At 50.1% G+C, this 24,915-nt stretch overlaps 1 protein-coding gene across 1 annotated transcript in view; it reads left to right on the forward strand.

Moving 5' to 3' along the window:
* Positions 1-16,872: 16,872 nt before the first annotated feature.
* The window catches only part of IL21R (interleukin 21 receptor), a 29,340-nt gene continuing 21,297 nt past the window's right edge, over positions 16,873-24,915 (forward strand). The window contains exon 1 of the mRNA XM_004586834.2: positions 16,873-17,357. The gene's annotated coding sequence lies outside the window, so the exon portion shown is untranslated. The remainder of the gene's footprint in view (positions 17,358-24,915) is intronic.

Genomic DNA, 24,915 nt, shown 5'->3' on the forward strand with positions numbered 1-24,915 from the left:
GGAGTTGTAGAGCCTGCAGTTGTTAGGGAGATTTAATGTTTGAAACTTTTTATCTTGGATCAATATGTTTTCTCCCTTTTGATGTATTTCTCCCATTAAATGATGGGCAAGTCGTGGAAATAGAAATGTAGTTGGAATGTATGACTGATTAGTAGGTAATGGCTTGTGCCTTGGCCTTGGAGTCCTGGCTGTGGTCTAGTGGCTATTACTGAAGAATGAATAATGGCTTGCTTTGAAGAAGCTGATTCTAGTAACTTACAGAAGAATCTTTAAGAGCATCTGGTTGATCATGTTCAATTAATTGAACATCTGTTCACGCCGGCTTAGTGCTGAAGTTTGTGCAGAGGTTTGTGATGTGTCTGACTGAATAAAAAGGACAGCGTCTTGAGCTGTTACAAGAGGGCACCAAACGACAGTGTCTTTTCTTTTCACCGACTCCACACACCCTTCTCGAGCTCCGAACTCGGCTGGAGCTGGCCTCTGGCAAGGAGGGAAAATTAAAAATCAATATGCCCATCATTTAGAAATTAGCCTATTCACATTTGGAGCCTAACTGCTTGGTTTCACATCATGACCCCACCACTTGCCAGCTTTATGCTCGTGGGCCGTGTGCTCAGTCTCTTAAGCCTCTGTGTACCAGTGTCTCCAGTGGGTCCCTTCCATGGTAACTGTGGGGCAGGTGTTCAGCGGTGACGCCTGCATCCCATATTGGTGCCCTCAGACCTGAGTTCCAGCCCCACTTCTGATTCCAGCTCCCTACTGATGTGTGCTCTGAGAGGCAGGAGGTGACAGCTCAATACCTGGGTCCCTGCCACGCGTGTGGCAAACCAGGATGCAATTGCCAGGATCATGGTTACCAGGCGAGGACTCACTTCCTGGCATACAGAGAGCTGATTTACTGTGTCCTTGCCTGGAAGAGAGATCACCCTTCCTCCTCTCCTTTGTAAAAATAAGTTTTATTTATTTGGAAGGCAGAGTGGCAAAGAGAGAGAATATTCCATCAATGACCTCAACCTCCAGAAGCAGGACAGGCCCAAAGCAGAAGCTGCATCTGGCTCTCCCACGTGCGTGGCAGGGACCCAAGCATTTTGGCCACCCTCCATGGGCTTCTTAGGTACATTAGCAGGAAACTGAGTTGGAAGTAGACAGAGCAGCCACGCCTCAAACTAGCACTCCCCTTGCGGGATACCCATGTCCCAAGTGGTGGCTTAGTGCGCTACACCACAACACAGGTTCCCGTCTGCCTGTTCTTACAAGGCCACAGTCCTATAAGATGATGGCTCTGCTCTCTGACCTCACTTAATGCTAACTGTCTTCTGAAGACTCCATAGGCAAATAAAGTCACCCTGGGTGATGGTGTGTGTGTGTGTGTTTGGGGGTTGGGGTCCATAGCTGTGACCTCAGTGTGTGTGAGGACTGCTGTCCCGTGCAAGCCGATTCTACAGTTGCCTTGTTGTTATTTTTTTTCCTTGTGATAACCCCAGAAGGCATTTGGCAGTTGCCCAGAGGCCCCTCCCACTGGCTACAGTGCCTTCTCCTGGGACTTCCAGATTATTCATCCTGAGCCAACGAGTGAAGCAACGCTGGCACACAACTGGCTTGTGAGTCAGTTCCAGCAGATCTAAACAGATGCCTGTGATTATTTTTTCTACTTCTCTGGCTGAAGTGCATGGGAACAACTTCCTCACCCCTCTGGCTGCAGCACTGGGAAGCTGGAATCTAAGTTTGCTCCCTGAGACTGCACCGGGAAGGCTTAGGCCCAGAAGGAGAGGAGAGAGAAAGAAAGCAGCAGGTGCACAGAAAGCTGGAAACTCCAGACAGGCATGAAAGGAAGAGCTAGTGCTCCAAGCATCCCAAGCCCTGAGGCTGTACCCTGGGCAACTCCAGTGCTTCTGAGCTCTGCCACCGGCTACACTAAACATTCTCATTCGTGCTGTTTACTTGATTATGTTTTCTGCAACCAGAATGTGATAATATGGCTACCAATAGGCCTGAGTGGCAAAATTCATTTTCTTTTCTAAAGTATGACGGAGATGAGTGGTTGACTTTGCAAAATTTATTTGAAAGGCAAAATCCCAGGCATACACAGAGAGATGTTTTCCATCTATTGATTCATTCTCCCAAATGGCCACAGCTGCTCGGGCTGGGCCAGTTCAAAGTCAGGCTCCTGGAACTCCATCTGGTTCTGCTAAGCACTTGCACCATCCTCTGCTCCTCTTTCCCTGTCATTTTAGCAGGAAGCTGGACCAGCAGCAGAGCAGCCTGGACTCACACCGGCTCCCATCTGGGATACTGGCCTCTCGGGTAGCATCTGAACTTGCTGCACCACGATGCCAGCTCGCCGGTTTCAATTTTGTCTTTCCTCCTCAGTTACAGGCACTCAGTAGCTATCTAGCTAGAAATCAGGACTATTGGTATTCGTATCTCTGCCTCCATCCACCTCCTATCTACATTTGCATCTGCATCTGCGGGTAATAGTTCAAACACAGGCTCAGTTGCACAGAACACAAATGCAGGTGGCAGTGGCTTGAACAAGACGGCAATTTCCCTCTCAAGTAACAGTGTGGCGGGAAGTGGGTGGTACTCCTCAGTGCCCAATAGCTTCCTTATTTTTTCAGTGTTTATTTATTTTCGTCTACTTGAAAGGCAGAGAGAGAGATCTTCCATCTGCCAGTTCATTTCCCCAAATGGCTGCAGCAGCCACAGCTGAGAGGGGGTGAACCCAGGAGCCTGGAACTCCATCTGTGCCTCACACACAAGCCCAAGAACTTGAGCCATCACCTGCTGCCTCCCAGATGCATTAGCTGGAAGTCAAGTTGGAAGCAGAGCAGCCGGGACTCTGAATCAAATGCATTCAAAAGGCAGAATCACGCACAGGACCCCATCATTAGCTGCAGCACAGCGCCAGCCACCTGCCCACTTCCTTTTGGCTGCAGGTGCACACAGTCGTAAGAGCACAGTGTCAGAGTGTTATGTCCCTGGAAGCAGCCCGTAATCTGAGACAAATGAGGTCTTGGAAAAGAAATTCCCCAACTTTCTTGCTCCTCCTTGGGGACAATTTAGAAGAATGTTCTGGACACTCCCAGACATCCCTAATCACATTGAGCTCCAGCTACCCATTGCAGTCATCTGATTCATAAAGGATCCTTGAATGGCTGCTCCCTTGCCGGGGCCTATAGCCCTGCTCTCAAACCCACTGCACAGGCCCTGGAGTACTTCTCTTGGACCTTGCTTCTGGGGGAAGCCAAACCATGGGCTCAACAACAATCAGTGTGGTCAGTCACTAGGGATCTGACCAGCACCCCAGACGCTAACGTTGGGCAGAGATTTACAAAATTCTAAGACATGGTTGATATCTGCCTGAGTGACACCTGCTGTTCCCTGCCAGGCATGTTAGCAGGAAGCTGGATGTGCAGTCAGAGGTACAGAATGTACAGACCCCAAGCTGCATGTTAACTCAGTTCCCTGCAATACCTATCCTAGTTTTTCCTTTGCAGCTCAATCATGGCTCTTGAAATAAACTCCATGCGTTGGGGTAACTGCATTCAAAGGAGGTTCCCAGCGTCCACCTCAATGTTGTGTGCTTTCCAGCCTTCCCTCCATGGCCCTTTAAATAAGTCCTTCTTGTGTAGTGTGTTCCCAGGGAAAGTCTAGTGTCCTGCCTTGGCCATAACCTTTGTAGAGACTTTCATTCATCCCAGGAGCTCCCAAAAGTAGGACCTGCAAAGGGAATGGGTGAGTTATAGCACTGTAAAAGATGGTTCGTGTGTTCTGCTTTGCAAAAGAAATCATTCATTTGTAAAGAGGAATAGACTTGAGAGAGGTTGGCTAAGGGAGATTTTCAAACACTGCAGTCACCAGAGAGAAGGCTCCTGCCCCTGACCGGAAGATTTAATTATTGTAGGATGTCAAAGCCCCCCAGATGGATCACTTGGTTCAACACAATCTTTCTCAACCTTTCAGCAGGTGTTTCTACAGAAATTAGCAAGCTGAAATTTACATGGAATTTGTCCCATGGAAATGCAAAGGACCCCGGCCTAGCCAGAACAGTCCTAAGAAAGCAGAACAAAGTCAGAGGACTCTCATTTCCCCTTTTCAAACCTTATTATAAAGTTACAGTAATCAAGACTGCGTGGGACAGGCATGTGGCTTAGTGGGTAAGCCACCAGCTGGGGTGGCTATGTCATACGTCAGATTGTCTGGGTTGGACAGCAGACATCTGGTTCCAGCTTCCTACTGATGTAGACCTTGGGAGGACTCAGGCTCCTGCACGGGGGAGCCCTGGCTCTGGGCTGAGGTCTCCGCCAGCCTCCTGGCCACTGTAGTAGATGGACTGTAGATGCACATTCTGAGTCTTTCCATTTCTCCAATAGAATGTTAAAAAAAAAAAATGAGGGGATGGTACTGTAGCACAGCAGGTAAAACTGCGTATCCTGTATGGTTGCTGGCTTGCCTCCAGGTTGCCCCATTTCCCATCAAGCTCTCTGCCAATGCACCTGGGGAAGCAGCAGAAAATGGTCCAAGTCTTTGGGTCCCTGCAACCAAGTGGAAGACCTAGAAGAAGCTCCTAGCTGTGGCTTCAGTTGGGTCCAGCTCTGGCCATTGTGACTTTTTGGAGAGAGAGCTAACAGATGGAAGCTCTCTTTCTCCCCATCCCCAACTCCCTCTCTAACTCTGTATCTCTGCCTTTAATTTTTTTTTAATTATCAGTGTGCAACTGGTATACAAGTCAATATATAAAGCAGAAATAAACCCATTCATTTATAGTCAGTTATCAAAACAGATGCTAGGGCCCGGCACGGTGGCCTAGCACCTAAAGTTCTTGCTTTGAAAATGTGTCGGGATCACATATGGGCACCAGTTCTAATCCCAGTGGTCCCACTTTCCATCCAGCTCCCTGCTTGTAGCCTGACAAAAGCAGTTGAGGATGGCCCAAAGCCTTGGGATCCTGCACCTGCGTGGGAGACCCGGAAAGAAGATCCTGGCCCCTGGCTTCGGATTGGCTCAGCTCCAGCTGTTGCGGCCACTTGGGGAATGAATTACCAGACAGAAGATCTTGCTGTCAGTCTCTCTTCCTCTCTTTATATCTGACTTTCCAATAAAAATAAATAAATCTTTAAAAAGATGCTAAAGTAGTTAAGTGGGGAAATTTCCAAATATTATATGGGGGCAACTGGATATCTACAGATTAAAAAAAGATATAGACTCCAAAATACAAGAGCCAAAACAACTGAAGTTTTAGACAAAAGTGTGAGAGGAAACCTTGGCTACCTTGGGTTAGGCAGAGTTCTTAGATATGGCAGAAAGATAGATTGAGTTTCAACAAAATTTCATGTGTCTCTATTTCCAAAGACAACCTCTATTATCAGGTTACAAAATAATAGCAGAGAAGGACATCCCAAGAACCAGTCTTCCTGCTGAAGTTGACCGTTGAACTCTGTCAGGGCTCACTCTTGGCTGTGGAAAAGGCTGAAATGTAATGAGACCTTGCAGGGGACGGTGGGGGTGGGTGCCTAGCAAAGAGCGCGGCTGCTGACCTTTGGTGAGAAAGTGCCGTAGCTTTTTCACTTCCCTGAAGCATCTCCCACTCAACAGCTTAGCAGTGGCTGTGGGGACAGCGGCTGCACCCTGCCTGTGGCTTTGCTGCTCCTGTAAAGGGCAGCACGCACCTTGCTGCTCTCAAGGCACTGTGGTTGTGCATCTTTGTCTGAGATGATGGCTCAGGTGCTCAGCAGGCCTGGATCTCCTTTGTGCTTTGGGCTTAGCACACGTAGCAGGTGAAGGCTAAGGCGGAGTAATGGTCAGACCAGCTAAGGGTTGAAGAACTGTCCCAGCTCTGAGATAATCTACAAAGACTGGCACCATAAATATTTTTTAATTTGATTTTCTTTTTGTTTGCAGACATTCAAAAAAAAAAAAATCTCCATCAAGTTGACCACTGAGACGCTGTAATGGAGATTTCAGGGACTATCCACAGCAAGCAATGCGGTCTTTGCAGACGCAGATTGGAAAAATTCTCTAAACAAATAGATGGTTGCAGGCCACCACAAACCAGAACAGTCTGTACAGAGGACAGAGAGTCCAATGGTGAATGTGTCCCTTTGTCGGCACAAGTTTGTAAGGCATGTGAGGAAACAGGAGTGTTGGTTCACGGAGAGAAAACTAGGAACGTGGGAGAGAGTCCAGACATTGGTCTTGCCTGCAATAAAGTTAAAGAAAAAAAACCTTTTAAAAATGTTTTTGCTTTAAGAGTTATAGAAAATCATGAAAGAAGAACTAAAGGAAACCAGTATCCATGTAAGCAAATAGAGACTATCAATGACATAAAAGAATCAAATTGATATTCTTCAGTTGAAAGTCTAAGAGCTGAAACAAACGTTTACTAGAGCTTTGCCATCAGGCACGATCAGACAGAACAAAGAGAGAACTTGAGGTCAAATACATGGAAATAATCCATTTAGAAACACACACACACACACACACACACACTAGTAATGGGACTGGCATTGTGATGCAGCTGGTTAGCCACTACTTGTGATGGTGGCATCACAGCTCCTCCAGTCTGATCCAGCTCCTTGCTAATGCACCCAGGAAAGCAGCGGTAGGTGGCTCAGGCCCTTAGGCCCCTGCACCCATGTGAGAGACCTGGATGGAGTCCCAGGCTCCTGGCTGCAGCCTGGCCCAGCCCTCTATGTTGTAGCCATTTGAGGAGTGAACCAGCAAAAGAAAACCTCTCTCTTCATAACTCTTCCTTTCATATAAATAAATACATTTCTAGAAGAAGAATGAAGAATGAGGGTAAATTACCAGAGCCTCAGTGTATCAACATTTGCAGTAGGAGAATTCCAGGTGGAGAGGAGAGAAGACTAAAAAGCAATTGAGTAACGGCCCAGAAGTTCCTACATTGGTTGACAGACATGAATAGACACATCCAAGAAGCTCACTGAACTCCAAGTAGAACAAACGGAAAGAAAGCTGCTTCGAGATGCTTCCTATGAAATCTGCTAAAGGACAAAGATAGAGAATGATGAGTACAACCAAAGAAAAGCGACTTGTTACCTATCGGGGATGCTCAAGAATGCTAACAGCTGAAGGCCTACAGAAGCTGTAGAGGCCAAGAAGGCAGAGAGATGCCATACTAAACGGGAAATACAACTGGCAACTAAGAATGCTGTATTCTCTAGCTGGCGAAACCCACCATCCCAAATGAAAGAGAAATGAAGATACTCTACAGTAAACAAAACCAAGGTAGTTCATACCCGATAGCAGACCTTTCCTGGAACAAATCCTAATGGAAGCCCAGCTGCAGGTCAGGATTCCTGTCTCAGGAACAAAGGCACTGATGAGGTCAATGAGTAGGCTAACAGCTTTTGGGGATACAAGTCTGTCCCGGGCTCTCTTCCTACATCAGCATTCAGCAAGAGAAGAGGAAGACTTGACACATTGTGTAGCTTGAAGGAAACCTTGATCTCACCCCGAGTGGTCACCTTCAACAACACACCAAGAAGGGTCAATCGACTCCAAGTCTTGGGCAGGTGGGAAGGTATGAACCAAAGGGGATGAGATGTGGTCATGAGGGAGTTTCTCTGTGGTTTTGGCCGAGAGCTGCTTGGCACTCACATGCTGGCCCGAGGCACTGACGTGTGACAGGTTTCTGTACTCATTCGTCATGCCCATAGGGGAGACTGTGTCCTCCTCAGCACTGGTGAACACACACATGGTGGCAGATAGCACAAGGACTCTCCAAGACACTGAGATCTCCCAAGGCACCTCCCCCCGAGGACTTGCCTTTGGCATGGCTGAGTCCGTCTGAGACGCCATCCTGTCATCTAGCTCAAGATGGAGTGTGATTCTGGCAGGGTGAGGGCCAGCAGGAGAGGAAAGGGGATTAAGGGATGGATGTCTTGTCATTAGCTTTTTAAAATTTATGTTTTAAAGATTTATGTATTTTTATCAGAAAGAAAGAGTTACAGAGAGAGCAGGAGACGAAGAGAGAGAGGTCTTCCATCTACTGGTTCGTTCTCCAGTTGGACATCATGGGCAGAACTGAACAACCAATCTGAAGCCAGGAGCTTCCTCGGGGTGTCTCACGTGGGTGAAAGGGCTCAAACACTTAGGCCATTCTCCGCTGCTGTCCCAGCCACATTAGCAGGGAGCTGGATCAGAAGCGGAGCAGCCAAGACCTGAATTGACACCCACATGGGATGCTGGCCCCCCGCAGGCAGACACCCACCCAACCACAACATACCGCCAGCCCCACCATTTGTTTTCTTTAAATAAATGCCACATTTCAAGGCAAAAAAGAAACTGTAAATGCTTTAGAAACCCTTTTCTTTCAAGGAAGCTCCTGCCCCAGTGGCCATCTCCCCCACTCCCCACCTTTCTCTCTCCCATCACCTCCAGCTCCTAGAGTATCTCCCACATCAGCTGGATTCCTCTGAGTGTGATGGGAGGGGCTGTAACAGGTCTCTCAGCCTCATTCAGTGAATCAGACATGCACTACTCGGCCCTTAGTGTCTGTTCACCGGACCCCAGCCAGGAATGGGAGAGGAGAGACAATGGGAACCCCGTTGACCTTGTCTTGCATGGCATTGATTGATTCAGGTAGAAGATACAAATGTCTGAATAAAGAGATGTGGACATGGCTATTAAGGAAACACACACACACACACACACACGCACACACACACACACACACACACACGACTCTCCAAGCTGGAGTGAAGCATGATGGGAAGTAGCCTAAAGCCACATAAAGAAACAATCCCAGTGAAGGAGATGCAGGACTAAGAGAAAACCACTCGTTTGTAACACTTCTTTTTGTTTCTCCTGTGCTGTAAGAGACAGAGGCCTGGAGCGTCCTTACAAGCGTATGTTCGCAAGCGCAACCTGCCTCAAGGTGGAGTTGGTGACAGTTCCATGAAGCAGCAGGAACCTGCACGGGAGCAGAGCTTTGCAGGCTGTCCAAGCTGCGCTGGGAGCCAGTGAATCTACATTGTTGTATATATTTCTCTTCTAATTATAAACCCTGGGCTAACCACTAAGCAAATCAAAAAAATACACTGAGCGGAAATGAGGAGGTATCAAGAGGATGTGCTAGAAGGGAATCAAGTGCAGAAAAAGCACGGAGGGAGGAACTGACTCGCCAAAACCTCGCTGCCTTTCCAGCAAACACCAACTGCAGAAGCAAGTCCCTTGTTAGCAGCGAGCGTTTTATTTTTAAATGTCATTTGATGTTAATGGCCATCTAGAGAAACGACTCCTCTTTCGTGGGGCACAATGTGGTGGTTCTCTACATAGATCCATTGCGTAGTGTTCTGCCAGGTAGCCCTCTCCAGCCAGAGCCTCAGTCATGGAGGATACATTCTGCCTTTTCTTTGTTCATTCATCAGTGGAATCACACAGTAGTTCTCGTTTTAGGCTTTGTGACATCTCCTTTGAGTTCCCCCAGTGGCTGTGCTGCCTTGTACCCCCGTTTGCCCTCCATCCTCAGCAGCACTTGCTGAGCTGGTTCTTTGTGACAACAGCCAGTCTGATGGAGGGAGGTGATCTCTCTCACGAGGGTTTTGATGTGCGTTAGAAATGTCGGGGACTGCCGTGGTGCTTATTTGGCGAATCCTTCCCTTGGAAGAACAGGGATTGCCTTTGGGACCTGGTTTGTGTCCCAGCTGCTCCACTTCCCCCTCCAGCTCCCTGCTTGTGACCTAGGAAAGCAGTGGGAGATGGCTCAAGTCCTTGGGAGACTCTAAACCAGTGTAGGGGAACTAGAAGAACTCCTGGCCCCTGGCTTTGGATTGGCTCAGCTCTGGTCAATGTGGCCTCATGGGGAGTGAACCAGCAGATGGAAGATTTTTTTTCTCTCTCCTCTCTGTAAATCTCTTTCCAATAAAATAAATAAATAAATCTTTTAAAAGAAGAGAAATGTTGGACACCTTTTCTTTTGAGACAAACCTATATAAATCTACGGCCCATTTTTAAAAATGGGACTTTGTTTTAAAATTTCGATTGTTTTTTGCTGCTGAGTTGAGCTCCTCATGTGTGCAGTTACTAATCCCTTGTCAGATAGGTAGTCAGCAAACATCTTCTCCCATTCTTACACTCTACTGTTTCTCTGCTGGGCAGAAGCTCTTCAGTTTTATGAAATCTCATGCGTCTACTTTTTCCTTTAAGTCTTGTGCTGTTGGAATCCAATCCCCCCCAAATCCTTTCCCTTTTCCTAAAGTCTCTCCTGTGTTTTTCAGGTAGTGTCAAAGTTTCAGGCCTTATACTTATAAGCTTGATCCATTCTTTTTTTCTTTTTTTCTTTCTTTTTTTTTTTTTTTACAAGATGAAAGATAAGGGTTCTAGTTTCATTCTTCTGCATATAGATATCCCATTTTCCCAGCACCATTTGCCCAAGGAAAACAAACAACAAAAAAACCCTCTCCTTTCCCAGTGCATGTTCTTAGCAATTTTTCCTAAGCTGGCTTGGCTGTAGACATCTGGGGCCACTACTCTGTCCCATTGGTGTGTGTGTCTGTTTCCATACCCACGGCATGTCATTTTGATTACTGTAGCTTTGTAATCTACTTTAAAGTCATGTAGCATAAGGCCTACTGCTTTGTTCTTGTTGTTCAAAATTGCTTTGGATGCTTGTGATGGTTTGTGGCTCAGCATAAATTTTAGTAGTGCTTTTTTCTAGTTCTGTTTAAAGAAAAAAAAAAAAACAGAAATCTTCTGCTGGGACTTGCTGAAGCCTGGAGCTTCATCTGACTCTCCCAAGTGCATAGAGAAGCCCAAACACTTTTGCCATCCTTGGCAGCTTTCCCAGGTGTGTTAGCAGGGAGCTGGATCTTTTAAAATCTTTTTTTGAATATGTGCTGTTGGATTCAGCTTGCTGGCATTTTGTGGAGAATTTTTGCATTTACGATTGAGAAGGATACTGGCCTAGATTTTTTTTTTTAAAGATTTATTTTTATTACAAAGTCAGATACACAGAGAGGAGGAGAGAGAGAGGAAGATCTTCCATCTGATGTTTCACTCCCCAAGTGAGCCGCAACGGGGCCGGTACGCACCGATCCGATGCCGGGAACCAGGAACCTCTTCCGGGTCTCCCACACGGGTGCAGGGTCCCAAAGCTTTGGGCCGTCCTCGACTGCTTTCCCAGGCCACAAGCAGGGAGCTGGATGGGAAGTGGAGCTGCCGGGATTAGAACCGGCGCCATGTGGGATCCCAGGGCGTTCAAGGCAAGGACTTTAGCCACTAGGCCACGCTGCTGGGCCCATGGCCTAGATTTCTTACACACTTGTCTGATTTGGATTATTTATTTATTTGAGAAGTGAAAAGATGCAGAAAGAAAGACAGACAGAGCTCTCGGTTTTGCTGATTCACTTTCCCAAATGCCTAATCAGAAAGAGCCTGGTCAGAAACAGGAACCCAGAACTTAGTCTGGGTTTCTCATTAGAAAAATACACACACACACACACACACACACACACACACACACATCTTCATCCATCAGTACTTGGGTCCTGACGCTGTCTCGATCCCGTGATTCACCTCCCAAAAAGCCTGCAACAGCCAGGGCTGAACCAGGTCAATTCCAGCAGCCCAGGCCTGTTACCTGAGGGATACTTGGACAGGGACCCAGGTAGCTGAGCCATCACCTGCTGCCTCCCAGGGTGAAAAACAGAAGGAAGCCAGAATCAGAAGTGAAGCTAGGGCTCAAACTCACGCACCGGGCTGCAGAGTGCGAGGATGCCAACTGGTATTATCATTGTGATTTTTTGCTGTTCTGCTTTTTAGTCTTCATTTTCATGAGAGATACGAATGACCTTCACATCACGTTTCCTGGGTTAGAGCATTCTGAAAAATCACTTATTTGACCGTAATTGGATTATACTCACTGGTTAAAAGAGAGATCATCAGAATGGATATGAATAAGCAAACAAACACGACCCAAGGCCTGTTGTGTGGCACAGCCGGTCAAGTCACCACCTGTGACGTCAGAATTTCAGATCTGAGTGTCAGATACTGAGATTCCAATCTTGCTCCCTGCCAATGTACCCGGGAAGGTGGTGGACGACAGTCTCAGTGCTCAGCCACTTCCCTCCTTAGAGACCAGGTTGGAGTTCCAGGCTTCAGGCTTTGGCCTCCCTCAGCCCTGGCTGTTGCCCATGTCGCTGCATCCCATAGGAACACAGGCTCAAGTCTTTTTGTGTGTGTGTGTCCTTTTTTTTTCTTTTTTAAGATTTATTTATTTTTATTGGAAAGTCAGACATACAGAGAGGAGGAGAGACAGAGAGGAAGATCTTCCAACTGTTGATTCACTCCCCAAGTCAATTCAACTGTGGAGCTGAGACGATCCGAAGCTAGGAGCCAGGAGCTTCTTCTGGGTCTCCCACGCGGGTGCAGGGACCCAAGGCTTTGGGCCACCCTCGACTGCTTTCCCAGGCCACAAGCAGGGAGATGGATGGGAAGCGGGGCTGCCAGGAAAAGAACCGGTGCCCATATAGGATTTCAGCGTGTTCAAGGTGAGGACTTTAGCCGCTAGACCACTGTGCCAGGCCCACACAGGTTCAAGTTTTAACTGCTTCCTTTGCAGTCCAGCTCCTTGCCAAATCCCTGGTAAAGCAATAGAAGATAACCCAAGTATTTGGATCCCTTCACCCCCAGGCTCCTGGCTTCGTCTTGGCACAGCACCGGCTGCTGCACCCATGTAGGGAGTGAACCAGTGGATGGAAGATGTTTCAAATAAATAAATTAATTTTTTTTTAAAAATCACATAAAATCACAAGGGACCCAGAATAGCCAAAACAATTTGTGTTTCCTACAACTTTGAAACATTTTGTCTTAAGGCACAAAGAGAACCCACAGAATAGCTTTGCAAATCACCCATCTTATAAAGGTCTAGTCTCCACCACACATAGAGAGCTTCTCTAGTTTAACACAGTGACCAACAGCTCCACGTAGCCACTGGTAAGGGACTGGAACCACATGTCTCCCCACAAGGTGTGCAGGTGGTGATGGAGCCCATGAGAAGAGAACCATCTTCATGAACCGTCAGGGAAATGCAAAACAAAAACCACAGTAACACACTACTTGGCGCCCATAAGATGTGAAAGAAGAAAATAGAAAACACGTGTGGACAAGGGTGTGGAGACCTGGGAGCCCTCCCACGTGGCTGGCGGGAATGTGTGGCAGTGTGCTTGTTATGCAAACCAGCGGGGCACTCCTCAGGAAGTGTCGTCTGGTCTCACCCCAGGACCCAAGCTTTGCACTCCTGGGTGAATGTCCTCACCGTTGGAAAACGCCTGTCTACGCAAAGGCTTGTAGGCACGTGTTCATGGCACTCTGATTCACAATCCAGAAAAAAGAGGCCCCGTCCAAACGGCACCAACTGAGGAGCGGAAAAATAACTTGGAGCGCGCCTGCCACGGGATGTTATTCTGCCATAAACAGGGACTTAGGACCTACGAAGCCTGAAACCCATTATGCTAAGTCAAAGAGACTGAACACAAAAGCCAGAATATCAGATTATTCCGGCTACAGGAAATGCCCAGAGAAGATTGAGGAAAGCCAGTAAGGAGAGCAAATCTGTTGGTGTGTCTGGATGTGGGAATGGGATGGACCAGCAGCAGGTGCAGAGGTCTCAGAGACGATGGCAAGTGTTGTAAAATTAGACCATGCTGATGGCTGCACCCGTCCACCAAAGGTCTGGAAGGCGTTACCTTGTACCCTGACGACGGCTGGATTTTACGCTATGTAAATCTTGCACCTCAATAAAACTGTTCACATAAAAATAAAAAAGAGGAAATGAGGCGAAGGAGGGGTTGTCTCAATCATTTTTTTCTCAGGAGGCCCTTTGACTGAAATGCAAATATGACCACTTCCTCCCCATTGACCGGCTCTGAGCACCCAGGCTTGCTGAGGGAGGGACTGTAGGCTCCCACCCCGTACTTTGCTGGGGTACAGACCTAGCCGCCATCCGTAGGAGACCTTGGCCAACCCCAAGCCACCCCTCGAGGGAATTTCTCTGAAGGCGCACCTGTTCCTCTGGGCATGTGAGTGTGGCAGCCGACAAGGTCCTGCCGCAAGAGCAGTTGCCTTGGTATGATGGGGTCCTTGTTGTACCCCACCCATACTCTCCCAGCCCAGGTCCAAGCATTCCTCAGAAAATGCATTTAGACAGAGCCATTCCTCAATGAGAAAGTTCAGATGACTTTCCACTTCCCTGAGTACAAAAGTCCACTTTTCTAGTGCTGCCCCGCAGAGCCCCACGTGGCCTCCGAGCCTAGTGTCCAGCATGGTTTTTGTGACCTCATCTCCTAGCAGTCATCTGGCCGCTCACGCTACTCCACCACCTGGGTCTCAAGCTCCTAGAGGAAGTGATTCTCTTTCCCATCACAGTGCCCCTTGCAGGTGCGAACTGCCTTCAATCCTGTCCCCATGGCCGGTTCTTTCCAGTATCCCCTTATACTTGGCAGTCTTGACACAACCTCTCATCAGTTAGCATTCGGTTTCCCTGGCACTTCTTTTGTGTGTCGCTTCTCACTTGAATTATGCTCCACAAGAACTGGCCAAGGTCTCCTAAGGATGGCCCCTAGGTCTGCACTCCAGCAGGGCATGGGGGTGGGAGCCTGGAGCTCCTCCTCCAACATGCCTGTCACTGTGTATTTTTTTTTTAAAGAGCTATTTATTTGAAAAAGTTATACAGAGAGACGTCTTCTTACTTCCCACATGACTGCAATGGCTGGAGCTGGACTGGTCCAAAATCAGGAACCAGGTGCTTCTTCTAGATCTCTCACTTGAGTTTAGAGGTCCAAGGACCTGGGCAATCTTCTGCTACTTTCCCAGGTCATTAGCATGGAGCTGCATGGGAAGCAGCGTAGCTGGGACGTGATCTGATACCCATATGGGATGCAGGTGCTTGCAGATGGAGAATTAGCTTGCTATGCCACCACTCCAAAGGGGGTGGGCGGGGGAGGGAAGTAGGGAGGAAGGAAGGAAGAAAGGAAGGAAGGAAGAGAAGAAGGACTGGATGTGTGAACAGAAGGCGAGTCTGCAGGTGGAGCTGGTGAAGTGGAGAAAGGCAGGTGGGAGGGAGGGGAGCCTGACAGCCCCTGTGTTCTCCTAGTCCGAAGAGCAGTGTAGCGAGTTAACTACATGTGGGCTCTGGAGTTCGAATCCCCGTTCTGGCCCTCCCCAGCTGTGTAATCTTGGGCAAATGGTGCTGACGATGGTAACCACATTCTGGAAGCTGCTTTGAGGTTTAGGTAGGATGGCTCATGCCCAAGTCCTTAAGCTTGCCTTCAGATGAAGAGTGAGAAAGAAGCAAAACTGGCTTCCTCCAGGCTTTCTTCCCCAGACAACACTGAGATGCTGGGGCACTCAGAGGCTCGGCTGGTCCGACATCCTTGGAAGCAGTCACAGGGGAATTTGTACGGAGTTCCTCAAAAGGAGCTAGAGAAACAGCCTGAAGAACTAAGCATGCAGCTTTCTCTTGCTCTCAGGAACTGACCTGAGGGTCAGCTGCAAGGTTGTTTGGGTTGTTTTGTTTTGGGTTTTCCCCAAAAAATGAGATGGTGGAGTGGGTAGAGGCAGCCGACACCCATGGACAGCAGCACAGCGCAGGTCTGTCCCATCCTCTACCCCAGGTACATTCCCACCTGGCCCGGGCCCCTTTCCCAACGCCTGCTGCAGGCTACGGGGACACGAGCCCACACAGCCAGGTTCACATTCCAGTTTTGCCACTTCTTTCGTCTTTTGCAACTGCGGTCTTGCCACCTGCCAACGGGGGTAGGGTGGAGGGGAGGGACTCACCTTGCCCACCTCCTGAGATGTGTGAGACAAAACGGAATCACAAAATGGGTCTAGAAGCCAGGTAAGGCGATGGTGGCGGTGGTGAGGCCATTTTCTTTCATTTTCCGAGGCTGCTGGGCCAGAGCGAGTTGCATTTTGTGTTTCTTCCTTAGTATTGCCAGGAGTTTTTGTTTTATTTCTTGTTTTGTTTTACTTTTTGAGAGGCAGAGAGATCTTTTTACCCACCGGTTCATTGCTCTTTCCCCCCAGTGCCTGCAACAGCCTGGGCTGGGCCAGGTCAAAGCCATGAGCCAGGAACCCGATCTGGGAGTCCCACGTAACTGGCAGACACGGATCAGCTGAGCTGTCCCCTGCTGCCTTCCAGGGTGTGCATAAGCAGGAAGTTAAGCTGGGGCTTGAACTCAGGCATGGGATGCAGCTGGCCCAAGCGGTATCCTCACCACTGTGCCGAAGGCCCACTCCACTGCCCTTGCTCCTCGGACACCTGCTGGAGATGCTGAGGCCCCAGAATGTTGGAGAGCTGTACCTTCTCTGAAGAAAGTCCTCGTGTAAGGAACCGCAGTGGGTTCCCTGGTGGATTGGTATCCCCTTTACCAGGCAGGGCATTAACCAAGTGACACACTGGCCCAAAGAATTTTCCAGCCAGAGGCTGGATGCAGAGGGTATGAGAGAGGCAGAAAGAGAGAGAGAGAGACCCTAAGTGTGAACCCTGCTGGGCAGACACAGGCAGGGACCACAGCCCAGGACCCCTTGCACTTTGTAGGACCTCGGGCAGGCGTTCAGCTGCACAGTCTCTCCACACTCCCAGCCCTCAGTTTCCATGTCTGGGCACTGCTTGCCTCATGGGTCGTGACCCTGCTTGCCTGTCTGTGAGGATGATGTCATCTGCCCCCAAAAGGCAGATGTCACCTGGATGTCCCCAAATGTCTTCCTAGCAGGTGACCTTTGAGGATCAGTGGGCGCCTATGGTGGTGGGCGGCTCCCTACAGTCAACCCCCCTTTTTGTCACTGCCTCGGGGGAGGTTCAGTGGGTGGGGCGCCGGCTGGCCTCACCACATCCTCCCCTTCCTCCCCGCCCCGCGCACACGCGCCCCGGGGCTCGACTAGCACAGCAGCCCGCAGCCTCCCACTGCCCTGCCATCGGCGGCGGCGGCGGTGGCGGCTCTCGGCTCTTTGAGCCTGAGTTCGGTGTCCCGCTGTCTGCCTGCACCTCCCGGAGTGGGGCGGACAACCACGTGGCGGCTGTGTGTCTGCCGGCTGTCCTTCCCTGCTGCAGTGACTGGTCCCCTTCCCCGGCCCAGCTCCCAACCCCCCAGTCTGCTTCCTCTGTCTGTCTGCTCTGCCTGGGGCACCTGCCAGGAGCCCAGTTGCCTGTGTGAGTGACAGACAGGACCGAAGAACGGTCTGCTGAGTGGGTGGCTGTAGCAGGCTGCCCTGTTTTCTCGGACCCTCAGCTCCCATCCTTGCACGCAGCCTAGCTGCCACACCCTGGGAGGCCACCGGCTTGCCCTCGCAACTCGCGGAATGGACTTCTGAGGGCGACCTGGAGACAACAGGTATTTGGACTCCTTGCCCGTGGCATCGAACAGGAGGAGCCCTGTGCCCAGGGCACTGTGCCACAGGGGGTTGGTGCAGTGAGATGGGCAGGGCAGGGCTGGGGCTCTTCGCTGTGACTGTGTAGCGGGGCTGGCAGCGGGGCCGGCAGCGGGGCCGTGGGAGACTAATGAACCCTGATTAGGGAAAACGGGTTGCTAGGAGTGAGGGCTTGGGGACAAAACATCAGTTCCTGGCAGTCACCTGCAGAGACAGGCAAGGGGCATGCGTCCATGGGGCCCCTCTGGGTGACTGGGATGGACATTAGTTTTGTGCCAGCTTCTGTGTTTTGTCATTGGATTCTTCCGCACTGGCGCAGCTGTATCCACGTCCCAGATAAAGCTGTGATTTTCCGCGAGGTGGAGTAAGTCCCCACAGGTGGCTCCCCTGGACCAGGGGGCGGGGTGGGAAGGAGTGGGAGTGGGAGAGCTGTTTCTGCATCTCCCACATGAAGCCAGGGCATGGTCAGTTGCTAAGAGGCAAAGCATGTTGGGAAGCAGAGGAGAGAGGGGCCAGGAAAGACTGATGGGAAAAGGAAGAGGTGGAAAGGTCCCTGGTGAAGCAGCCTGGAGTGGTGAGTGCTGTATGTGGGGACCTCCAAGCCACAGCCACCCCAGGATTCCCGAGCAGGAGCGCTGAGGGGTCACGAGGCTGCTGCCGGAGGCCTTGTGTGCTGGCCAGGGCTGGCGGGGCTTTCAGGAGCACATGGTGCTGTTGGGGGAAATCCTTGGGCCGTGGGGTGTGGGGTGGTCAGGATCAGCTTGTGGGTGAACCTGGCTGGGCAGAGCTATCTGGTGCGTGTCACTTCATGGGGACTCAGTTACCTTGTCTGGAGAATGGGAACAGGGAAGGTTCATTTTTGCAGATGTTTTGAGGGTGAGTGCGGGTCCCATTTCACAGATGCTAAGGCTGAGGCTCAGCGAGGACAATCATGTCCCAGATTCATTGTGGCTCAAAGCCATGGAGTCGGGATTGGATTCTCCAGTCTGTACCACAGCAAGGCCATGGTTCATGACTTGGGAGAACACAGAGGATGCGAGTTCCGTGGCATCCACTCATTCCCATGGGGACCAGAAGCCCTGCTCCCCAACTTTCCAGAAGCTCCAGTCTTGGCCACCCCCAGATCTGGCAGGGTGTCTGGAGCTTCAGGGCAGGAAGGGACCCAAAGTCAAGCCATGGAGGGGATAAGGGAAGGGCAAGGCTACAGCCAGGCCCTGGAGCTCAGCACTTGAGAGAGGCAGGAGTGGCCAGTGAAGGCTGGTACAGGAGGAGGACACCAGCTCGGGAACAGGTGGCAAAGAGGAAAGTGGGTCAGGGGCTACTTTGAGAACATCAAGTCCTCTGCAGCACCAGAGAGGAAAGAGGGAGGGGAGCTAGCCCCCACAGTACCCCCCACAGGCAGAGAAGATAACCTCCAGCTGGGATTTGGGGTTTCAGAGTTGGGCAGGCTTGGGTTCGGGTCCCCCAACCCCACAGGGTAGCAACTGTATGACCCCAGTGAGCCGTTGGCCCTCTCAGAACCCCATGACCTCTCTCACCTGCCCATGTAGGGTGTGTGGTGAGGATGGCTTCAACACGCACAAATTGGCACCGACTGTGTACCCAAGGGCTCAGCAGTGCACACGCAGCCAAAGCCAGCATCCGCGGAGAGGGCCAATGAGCTTGACCATGACCTGCCATGGCTCCCACACATGCTTCTATTATGTGGCTGCTGTTTTACTTTTTTTTTTTTTAGTATTATTTTAAAAAGATTTTATTTATTTTTATTGGAAAGTCGGATAAACAGAGAGGAGGAGAGACAGGAAATTTTTCTATCCATTGATTCACTCCCCAAGCTGCCGCAATGGCCAGAACTAAGCTAATCCGAAGCCAGGAACCCGGAGCCTCCCCCAGGTCTCCCATGCAGGTGCAGGGTCCCAAGGCTTTGGGCCGTCTGCGACTTCTTTCCCAGGTCACAGGCAGGGATGGGAGACAGGGCTGCAAGGATTAGAACCGGTGCCCATATGGGATCCTGGTGTGTGCAAGGTGAGGGCTTTAGCCACTTAGGCTACCGCTGAGCCCTGCTGTGTTTTACTTAACTGATAAGGCTTGCAGTCCTCTTGACTAGCTGGAATGCAGGGCATAACTTCCGGTATGTACTGAGCCCCAAGTACTGAGTCCCAGGATGCACAGATGTGCAAATAGCCTTAAAACAGGGCTGGGTACCCAAGGAGTCACAAGGGGAAGATGAGGACAATTGTCTGTGGCTGCAGTCTGGAACTTCCACGTCCCCCAGCAGTGTCTGGGCTCCAGTCCCAGCCAGCTCCCTGTCCAATCCCAGCTCCCTGCTAATGCACACCCTGGGAGGAGGCAGGGAATGGTTCAAGGCCTTGAGCCCCTGCCATGCACACAGGAGACACTGATGGAACGCCCAGCTCCTGGCTTTGACCTGACCCAGCCCAAAAAGATGCAGGCATCTGTGGCATGAATCAACAGATGGGCCAGCTCTCTGTGTCTCTTCATTTGCAAGTCAAATTGTTCAGAAGATTCCTTGAAGAACATGAAGGGAATGGAGGAAGGCAGTGAGGACAGGAAAACAAGCACTTCATGCAGAAGGGGTCCCTTCCCTGCCACACCCCTCCCAGCCCCTTCCTCATTCTCTTCTCCAAGGGGCGAGGGCAAAGGGCAGCTGCGAGGAAGCCCCCCCGCCAGGCTGGTGCTCACAAGTGCCTCCGCCCCCACTCCCACCCTGGCCCAGGCCAAAGGGACTTTTCTCATCAGCTCAAATGAGAGCTCTGAGTAAACCTGGAACTTCTGAACCCACTGCGAACATTCCCCGGGCAGAGGCAGGGGCCCCAGGGAGGGCCCAAGCACCCAGGCCATCTGCATTGAAGACCCAGGCACTGTCCCACACCCAACTGGCAACCCAAGTTGTCCCTGGCTGGGGGTTGGGGGAGTGGGATGGGGGCACGACCCCGCACCAGCCTGCCTCACCACTCAGGCCCAGGTTCTTCCCCACTGGGTGATCTCAGACAAGGCTCTGGGTCTCTCTGGACCTTAGCTTCCACATCTGTCAAATGGTCCACTTTGGCCAATGCTGGAAATCTTAAAGCAGGCTGGGCCTTCTGGAATACAAAGGCAAGAGGGCAGGAGACCAGCCAGGCCCCAGCTCCCCACCTTGTGACTTCAAAAAGCCATGGTCATTTCTTCCTTTGCTTTACAGCTCCCCAACCCCGTCCTGATCTTGGGGACATTAGAAGCAGGTGTGGCTATCGCTGTGCAGGAGAGTTGCTTGGGAGGCTCTGGATGGCAGGCATGGCAGGGTGGACAGAGGCTGTGCAATCTAGAGAGGGTGCCCAGGCTGGGCAGTGCCCCATGGAGGAAGGTTTTAGGACCTAGTAAGGCCAAGTGCACAGAAACCTGGTGAGACAGGCCGAGGGACTGTGCTACCTCAGAGGGTGACCAGGCTAGGGACCGACAGGTTCCCCCTTGTTGCTCAGCTCCTCTCAGCTAAGCCATGTGTTCTCAGACAACCATGGCCACCTGTGGGCACTGGGTAAGAAGCAAAGTAATTGTGAAGAGCAACCAGCCTGAACCTCGCACTTGTCGTGTGCTGTGCGCCTGTCTCCCGCCTGTCAGTTCAGCTAGGGCCACTGTCCTTATTCTATGGACCAGGAACTTGGGGCTCAGAGAAGATGTGGCCTAGACTCCATTGGGAGTTAGGGGCAAAACTTCCTGGCTGGGTTCCCTCTCCCACCACCCCCCCTAACACACAACTTGAGAATTTCATTTAGGTTAGAACTGGCTGTGTGAATCTGGGCAATCCACTGTCCCTCTCTGAATGTTTTGACACTCATGTGATGACAGCCAGCAGGGTCCCACACACACCCGAGCTGGAGTTGGGGGGACTTGCTGGGGACGTGAGAAGACTCTGAGAGTCTCAGCTCATCCATTCCTTCACTCACCATCCTTCTGCATAACTTGATGAGCCCACCCACAGCCCCAGGCACGCTGAGGGCAGCAAAGAGCAGATGGCTTCATACTGGTAGGGTGTGGGGGGGCTTCTGTTGCAGGATGAGAAAATCAAGGAATCCCAACAGGGCAGGTGCAGGGAAGGAGGCCTACAAGGGAACTGTCAACATACAAACCCAGAAGAGACCCATTTCAGACACGGCGGTGGCGGGGGGGACGATGTTCTCTTTGAAAGGACAGCATGGATATGGGAGCAAAGGAACCAGGGAGAAAAGTGTTGTGGGCAGAGAGTGGCCTGTGCAAAGGTCCTGAGGTTGGAGGTGGCGGGTCGTGGGAGGAGTCTTGGTAATTTTAATCTATGTAAGCGGCATAGAGGAGTCAGCCAGGGAGTGCATGGTCTTCCTAACCGTTGCCATGGTGTCATCTCCTTTAGTCATTCATGTAGCAAATACTTAGGGCACCTACTACGTGTCAGATGCCGATTAGTCACTGGCCCTGCAACAGTAACCCAGAACTCCACAGTCCCTGCCAGACGTCACGCAGAAGGCAGATGAAAACACCACAGGCCATGTGCTCTGCTGGAGGCCTCCACAATACCCCCCCCCCAACCCCAGGAAGGCATGACTCACACGCTGGCCCCAGAGAGATCAAAGTATGGCAGGGGAGGAGGTGGTGACATTTGAACTGGATGTCGGAGGTTGTAGCGGAGCCAGACAGTCACTCCAGGAGGGGGGACAGTTCCGGTGGCTGCAAGAGCCAGGTGCACAGGGTAGGGAGGTGCAGACTTGGGGAGCAAGGGTTAAGTTGGGGCCAGGTTCCCAAATTGAATTCTAGGCAGAGGAATGAGGGGGTTTCTGAACCATGGGATGACTCAGGTAGCAGAAAAGCTGGGCTGGAGAGGTTCCAGCCAGTGGTGGGCTCAGACTGGAGGCCAGGAGGGACAGCAGGTGGACAGAAGTCCTGAGAGAGCCGGGAGGCCCCTGGAGCCTGCCCTTCTGGGTTCCCTCTTGGGAAGTCCCTCAGTACTGACACTTCCCCTTCTACTGACCTGCTGGCTCTGGGCTCTGGCGCCTCTGGGGAGTCCCTCTTCATCCACCACGTTGTTTTTTGGTCCCCTATGGGAAATGGGCCATTTTACTTTTACCATACCCCTTGCCTTTCACTTTCAACCCTGCAGTCCCCCCTCCCCTACCTGGGACACACAGGCAGTGATGACTTGGTTCAGCGATGCAGAACAAAGCAGATCCCACTCCTGAATCATCAGTGAGTGAAAGAAGACACAGGGAACACAAGAACTTGGGTTCTTTCCCGGCGGGGAAGGACTCTAAACAAAGGCAGCTCTCGCAGCATGAGGGTGTGTCTGCGGGCGGCCGGGCAGGTACGGGCAGGTACGGGCAGGTACGCTGGCTGCAGCTGTTGGGTCTCCCGTGCAGCCGGAGTTTTCCCAGATGGTTTCATCGGTGCATACTCTTAGCAGGACACTTTGAGGATCGAGGCAACCTTCTGTTACTCCTGATACTTTCTAGCTCTGGGCCTCTTCTTTTCCTATGCACATGTGATCTTCCCTCTCCTCTGTCTAGGTTTCCACTTAGTGGGGAAAAAAAAAAGTTCTTAATTGGAATGGTGTCCAATTGATCAGTCTTTTTCTGAATGGCTGGAACTTTCTAGGTGTTGCTTGGGGCTGGTGCTGTGTGACACAGAGGGTTAAGTTGTTGAAGCTGTTGTTTGGGACATTCCATGTTAGAGGGTCAGTTCAAGTCCAGCTTAACTCTGCTGCCTATCCACCTGCCTGCCTTGGCCCTGGGCAGTAGATGCAGGCAGAGTTCTGTGCTGCTAGCTTAGTCTGGCCTGGCCCTAGCTGTTGTGAACATCTAGGGCATGAACGAGGGGATGCAGCTGCCTCTCCCCTCACCGTCTCTGTCACAGTTTCCAATAAAAAGTAAATAAAGAAATATTTTAAGAGAAGAAATGTTCTCTGCGCTAAAGTCACAGCAAAGATAGTTTCTAATTTAGAAGGAACATTTAAGTCAGTGGTCTATCTGGGATTTGTTTTTCTGTATGGGGTGAGGTAGGGTGTTAGGGGTCCCTCTGGGGGGTCCTGGACCCAAGGTATGATGACCATGCTGAGAAGAATCGGGACACAGAGGATGCAAAGGCCAAGACAAATCAATGCACACTTTATTGAGGTTTTCTAGGCATCTTTTTTTTTTTTTAAAGATTTTATTTGTATTGGAAAGTCAGACATACAGAGAGAAGAGACAGAGAGGAAGCTCTTCTGTCCATGAATTCACTCCCCAAGCAGTTGCAACAGCTGGGGTTGCACTAATCTGAAGCCAGGACCCCAGAGCCTCTTCCGGGTCTCCCACACAGGCTCAGGGTCCCAAGGCTTTGGGCCGTCCTCAACTGCTTTCCAGGACACGAGCAGGGAGCTGGATGGGAAGTGGGCCATCAGGATTAGAACCTGCGCCCATATGGTGTGTGTATATATAAAAGTATAGAACATACTTATACGTATATATATATGCAAATGTATTATATATAATATATTATATATGCATGTGTAATATATATGCAAATGTATTGTTGATTTCTAAAAAAAAAAATCCTACCTGGGCCTCCTTTTAAAATCTGAGATCTCATTGAAGCTGAAGTTTCAATTTGGAAAGGGCTGCTGTTTCTGAGGTATCGAATCTTTCAATCTATACACATAGTATTGAGGCCACTTCTTTGTATTTTCTTCAATTACTCTTAGTAATGTTATAGGCTTTTGTGTAGAAGAATCGCACATTTTTCACTCGAGCTATTGTGGTGTGTCTAATTTATTTTTAAGGAGCTATTGATTGATTTGAAAGGTAGCATGAGCGGTATTCTGTGAGTTTCACTACGTTAACTACATTGGATAAGCAGGGTCCTATAGTATTTGTGTGTCTGTCATTGTCTTGGCTCATGTAAATTAATGTTACCAAAATTCATACACGTTATAGCATGTCACTAGATTTTCATCTTTTAAGGGCTATATAATATTTCATATATGATGTGTGCTATATTTCATATACACATGGTCCATAAATGTGTATTATACATATGCATTCATCATGGATGAATTTCGGTCTGTTGTATTTCCTGGCTATGGTAAACATGTAACACCCAGCATGGGTGTAAAAACTTCTCTTGAAGATGTTTTAAATTATTTTAGCTACAAACCTGAAATTTTGTGTTTTAATTGATGAAGCCTTGCACTGTTTTACAGTCTCATTGAAAGGTTGCAAGGCCTCCATCTTCTACAGATACTATTTCTTTTCAAAACGCTGGCCACGCAACAGGTGTAAGGTGGATAGTTCACTGTGACATGGTCAGTAATGTTGAGTGTCTTCTGAGTTTGTTAGCCATTGGAGTATCTTCTTGGGAAAAATGTCTATTCAAGGTCTTTGTCCGTGTTTACGTTAGGTTATCTGAGTTTGATAAAAATTTCTTTATTTACTTACTTATTTGGAAGGCAGAGTTACAGAGAGGGACACACACACACACACACACACATGTTCCTTCTCTGGTTTACTCACAAAATGATCA

Source organism: Ochotona princeps, chromosome 24 (genome assembly GCF_030435755.1).
Source record: "Ochotona princeps isolate mOchPri1 chromosome 24, mOchPri1.hap1, whole genome shotgun sequence".
Classification (NCBI taxonomy): domain Eukaryota; kingdom Metazoa; phylum Chordata; class Mammalia; order Lagomorpha; family Ochotonidae; genus Ochotona; species Ochotona princeps.